Raw genomic sequence first — 5,773 nt, forward strand, 5'->3', positions numbered from 1 at the left:
GAATTTTTAAAAATATATATAGGGGCAGCTAGGTGGCACAGTGGATAAGGCACCAGCCTTGGATACAGGAGGACCTGAGTTCAAACCCAGCCTCAGACACTTACCAAGGCTGGTGCTTTGTCCACTGCAATGAGGAAAGGAAAGCCCACTGAGGTTAAACAATTCATCCCAGGTCACAAAAGGAGTAAACATCAAAGAGGGGGAGAATTTGAATTCTAGTCTTCAGATACCAAGACCAATACTCTTTCCACTGTACCATACAGCCTCCTCAAGTCAACAAATCAAGCATTGAGCATCTATTAAGGGATACATTTTTTAAAAACTATATCATAAGAAGTTTAAGTAAGAGAAGTTTTGAATACAAAGAGGCAGGAGAAAAGAATGAGCATCTGGAAAGATGGACACACATTGGTCCAACCATTCTGGAAAGCAGTTTGATTATTTTTTTTTTAGTTTAACTGGTTCCTTTTGTAATCTTATGTATTTTATATCATGTATATGAAAAATTGTTTTTAAAAGGGATCCAAGCACTGTAACAGACTACCAAAGGGGTCCATGACTCCCAAATGTAGAACCCTGCCCCCCTTATTTAAGTCACTGAACTGGCTCAAGATGCTATTGGTGGGGGGAGGTCCCTATGCGGATGAAATCCCAAATCTTTGGTTTGCCCACAGTCACACAGCTAGTAAGTGTTGGTTGTTGTTTGTCCTTCATTCTTTAAGAGGACCATGACTTGCAATGAATTGGATTTAAGTGGGGCAGGGTTGTGCTAGGTCACCAACCTCACTCTCTCCTCCAGAGCCATCTGGGTCCAGTGGCAAGATACATATCAGGACAACTGGAAATGTCACCAATGCAGTGGGATCCCTTGGCCTTTTAATCTAGGGCCTTTCACAGGTCTCAACTGGCCAGAGGCAAGACCCATTGGTTGATTAAAGCTAGGTAAGGAGTAAGTGTGGCAGCTTGAATTTGCACTCAGGTCTTCCCCACTCCAAGTCCAGCATTCTATTCACTGTGTTACCTGACTTGTTTTGTGTGTGTGTGTAAAGAGCTACTCAGCTCTTTAGCCTCAGGACTCACCTGGTGAGATTCTTGTCAGGTAACCCAAGAGACACACAATAGATGAAAGAACTCTCTGTGGGGAGGACTTGAAAATGGACATGGTCATGGCAAAATTGACTTCCCTATTACAAATAGTAGAAGACAGAAGGAACACATCAAATCCAGGGGCAGAGTGTCAGGGATCTTAGGGGCCCACAATGACAATTGTAGATACATTGGATCATTATGGAAAACAAAACAAAAACTTCCCTTTTATTACTTTGACAAGAGGATTTAAATGGGGTTTGCGAGAATTTTTATTAGGTCTAAGAGTTGAATATTGCCTAACTGCCCCAAAGAATGATAAGGGAAATGCTTCCAAGCACTGCAGTTAAAGACCTAGAAGAACCATAGCTAATTATTTAGACTAGAGTAAATATTTGCTTTTCTGTAGCTTGCCTGTTTGACCCATTAAAGATTGCTATTAAAACTCATGTGGTAAGAGAATAAAAGACTCTGCTAGTTCAGGAGGCATCCAGGGAAAGGGATGCCACCTGCCAGGGAGTTCTGCTAGAAAGCTTATGGGAAAAAGGATATCCTGACAGCTTGGGCCTTCACACTCCTCTCTGAAACTCAGTGTAGTTTCAAGCTGACATTTCAAATCCCCATGGGCCACAGGGAGGGAGATGTTACTGGAGGCAATAATCACTTGTCAATCCATCCTGTGGTTTGCAATAGGCCGATCTTTATCCACCAGCTGGAGAACCTGATTTAGTGTAAGGAAAATTAGAGGGTCAGGTAGCCTAGCCTATGAAGCTCAGCCTCCTGAGAGCTTTCCTTCCTTCAAATCTCTCATTCAAGGTAGGCACAACCCACATCCTGGCATATTTACCCGAGACACAGAATAGCTCTTTAGTTTTTTTTTTTTTTTTTGCTCTTTCATCATCATCATAATAGAATGCATTTATGTAAAAGTTCAAAAGTTCACAAAGTATGATGGTGGAACAGTGGAGAGATCACTGGTTACGGAGTCAGAGGGATCCCATCCCGACTCTTTACTCCCTGTTTGACTTTGGATAAGTCACTTCCCTTCTCTGAGACTCAGTTTCCTCACACTGGACTAGAGCATCTCTGAAGTATCTTCTGACTCTAAGAATCTATGATCTATTTTCCTTTGTAAAGTTGCTATCTAGCTATTCTGTCTAAAATATCTAATGAGTGGTCACCAATTAATTAGAAGCTTTAGCAAGAGTTTAGACTTTTAAGTATTTATTAAAGAGCATTAGGATCTAATGATCAGAGAGAAAGGTAAAAATCTAACTATTTCTAAGAGATCCCATCATCCGACCTGCCATGGCGAGGTCAGGAACAAAAAGGACCCAACCCTTCCTTCCTCCTCCTAGAATCCTCTTGTCTAAACCGGAAACATCGAACGTCACTTCCTTACATCAAACGTCACTTCCTGACACAAAGGAACTGACCTCCCAAGCCACACAGCTTGCCCTCGGATGCCTTCTCCTCATGGCGGAGCTTTCCTACAGTAACTCTCCAGCAGGTGGCATCACTCCAATTGTTACACTTTGAAACAACTCTTGTGAGGTAGTCAAGTATTCTTGCTCCCATTTTCCAGATGAGCTAATCGAGGAGCCAAGAAATTGAGGCTTTTTAAAAACATTGTTGGGGGGCAGTTAGGTGGCGCAGTGGATAAAGCACTGGCTCTGGAGTCAGGAGGACCTGAGTTCAAATCTAGCCTCAGACACTTAACACTTACTAGCTGTGTGACCCTGGGCAAGTCACTTAACCCCAATTGCCTCAGTAAAAAAAAAAAAAAATTTTAAAAAGAAATCATAAAAACATTGTTATATGGCTAAGTTTAGAACCAGGCCTTGAACCATGTTCTCTGCTATACTACACTTTCCACTATACCATATTATCTCAGAAGACATAGTCATGGTCATGATATACATTTTCTCTCCAACAATACAGGGAGCACTTTGAATTAAAATGCAGTCTAAATAAACAATATAAATGTCCAAAAGCAAAGTGTAAAATATCTTAGAGGAGAGGCCAGTCTGCTCATTTACTTTATCCCGCCTTTGCCTAAAACTTCATCTCATCCTTAAGTCTCAGACTTCTTTTCAAAAGAGATGTGTTCTTTAAATGGCTTGAAAGGGCTTTTAACTGTTCATCTCATACTGTACAAAAGACTCAGGTTGTGTGACTAGTGCCCATTCCTCCTGTATTCAAAGAATCAATAGGAACCTTGAATACAGTGATTTTTTTGTCTGACTTCCTGTCCAAGCACAGCAGGAGAGCCCAAGACACAAGGAGATCATTTTCCAGAATGTCGAACCAAAGCCACACTGCAACTGCAAGCTGATAGCATGTAATATTCTAGCTGACTATAAATTACCTTAAACATAGGTTGTTGTTGGGTTTCTATTTTGGTTTTTTGGTTTTGGGGGGTTGGGTTTTTTGTCATTATGAGCTGTAAGGCCATCAGGGAGGAAATTTCTTCTGACTCAGTCACAAGCTCTTTGGGAACATTATTACTAATCAGCAATGACAAGGAAAATAATAACAACAACACAGGATATACACAGGCCAAAGGGGATTGGAAGAATATGAGAAAGTAGTCACCATCCTCATTCATCCATCGCCTGCTTTTGTGGGTGAGAATATCAACACAGATAAAACCCTTCATTTGGACTTTCTTCCTTGCTATTGAATAGCAAAGGTACTCAATAGTATCTAGGTCTCAGTTAAGGGAATTATTGTTTCTTCAGCTTTGTGAAGGTGTACAGAATTTCTCTTGACATTAACAAGTCTCTATTGAAAGATCTCACTTGGCAAAAATTGGCCTTTTTCTCCCTACTGCTGTTTTAAAATGCAAATGATCCTGGAAGAGTCCATACCTGAAGTCATTCACCTCCTAGTGTGAATAAAAAATATCAGCTCACTTTCTACCTAATGGTAGGAACAGGGGAAAAGAGCATTGAGAGCTCAGAAAGTGGGGGAAACAGTGCAGAACAGGAAAATGTGGAAAGCTGTGGCCATCCCTTGCCTAACTCATAGTTTTTCATGGGGCCAGCAATGGCTCCAACTGGCCCCCCTTCTACTCCACATTCCTTTTGGGGCTACATTAAACTTGCTTCCTTTTGGAACAGTTCCTAGACTAGACTCAGGGAAATTGTAGACATATTTATTTATAATTTAGTAAAATTCATTTGACAAAGCTTCTCATGATCTTCTTATGAACAAGATGGAAAGATGTAGCTTTGGAGGACTGGGAGCTCAGTGACCAGCTAAACACAGAGTGCTCCTTAATTAATTGCCTTTTGTCAAAGGATAGAAATGGAGTATTCCAGGAATCTCTGCTTGGTTCTAGACTGTTTTCAGCTTTGGGGTTTTTTTTGTTTTATAGATGACTTAGATAAAAATATAAATTCCATATTTATCAAATGTACAGCAAATAGAAAACTAGAAGAAATAGCTTACATGATAGATGTTTAAAAAATATCACAATGGGGAAAAACCATCATGACAGGCTAGTCCATGTCTAATAAAGTGAAATTCTATAAAAGTAAATGTAAATTCATATGCTCAGGTTCAAAAAGTCAACTTAACAAGTGCAAGATGATAAAGGCAGAGCTATTAAATCCAACCAAGTCAAAAGATATTAATTCATTTGTAAATGAGCTAAGGGTTTTATGGGGCTGGAATCTCAACATTAATCTATAGTATGACATGGCAACCAGTAAAACTAATATGAGTGGGAACCAAGATGGCGGAGGAAAAGCAGTGAGCTCTTAAACTCTTGACATGATCACTCCAAAAAACATCCAAATAATGCCATAGGACAATACCTGGAGCAGCAAAACCCACAGAAGAACATGCTGAGATAATTTCCCAACCAAAGACAGCTTGAAAAGTCAGAAGGAGGGAGCTTCTGTGCTGAGACAGGAGTGGAGCCCAACCCCACAGTCAAGCTGACATAGATCCAGTCCCAGGAAGGCCTCACCAGAGAAAGAGACCCCCCAGAGCCTCTGAATCAGCTGTAGCACCAGTGTCATGTAGAACTAAGCTCACAGTCTGGTGAGAGGGCTAAGCCCTTGGCAAGGGGGAGATTGCAGGGGTCTCTGCTGGTGCTGAGGCAGAACTTGGGTTTTTCAGCCCCACTGTAAACCATGAGGAAGGCTTGAGTAGCAGTGGCCCAGGTGGGGGAAGTGCAAAGGCTTGTAGGAGCTGACAACCACAGCACACAAAGCTGGTTGATTAGCAAGTTGGCCTGGAGTTATCTATGGACCACGGAACAGGCCAGGTGAGTGAACAACCTGCCCCTCCTTAAATCATACCACCTGGGAACCCCTGAAGCTTGGGACAGTGCTGCGTGGAATCAGTGCCCCACTTTAAGAAGCTAAAAGTCAAGTAAAAGAAAGGCAAGATAAGCAGACAGAGAAAGGTGAGAACCATAGAAAGTTTCTTTAGTGACAAGGAAGATCGAGTTGAACCCTAAGAGGAGGATGGCAATATCAGGGCCGCTATATCTAAAGCTTCCCCCAAAAAGTATGAATTGCTCTCAGGCCATAGAGGTACTCAAAAAGGACTTTGAAGATAAAGTTAGAGAGGTAGAGGAAAAAGTGGAAAGAGAAATGAGAGTGATGCAGGAAAGACATGAGAAAAAAGTCAACAGCTTGAAAAGCCAAATGGAAAAGCTCTCTGATGAAAATAA

This window comes from Dromiciops gliroides, chromosome 3, assembly GCF_019393635.1.
Source record: "Dromiciops gliroides isolate mDroGli1 chromosome 3, mDroGli1.pri, whole genome shotgun sequence".
Classification (NCBI taxonomy): Eukaryota; Metazoa; Chordata; class Mammalia; order Microbiotheria; family Microbiotheriidae; genus Dromiciops; species Dromiciops gliroides.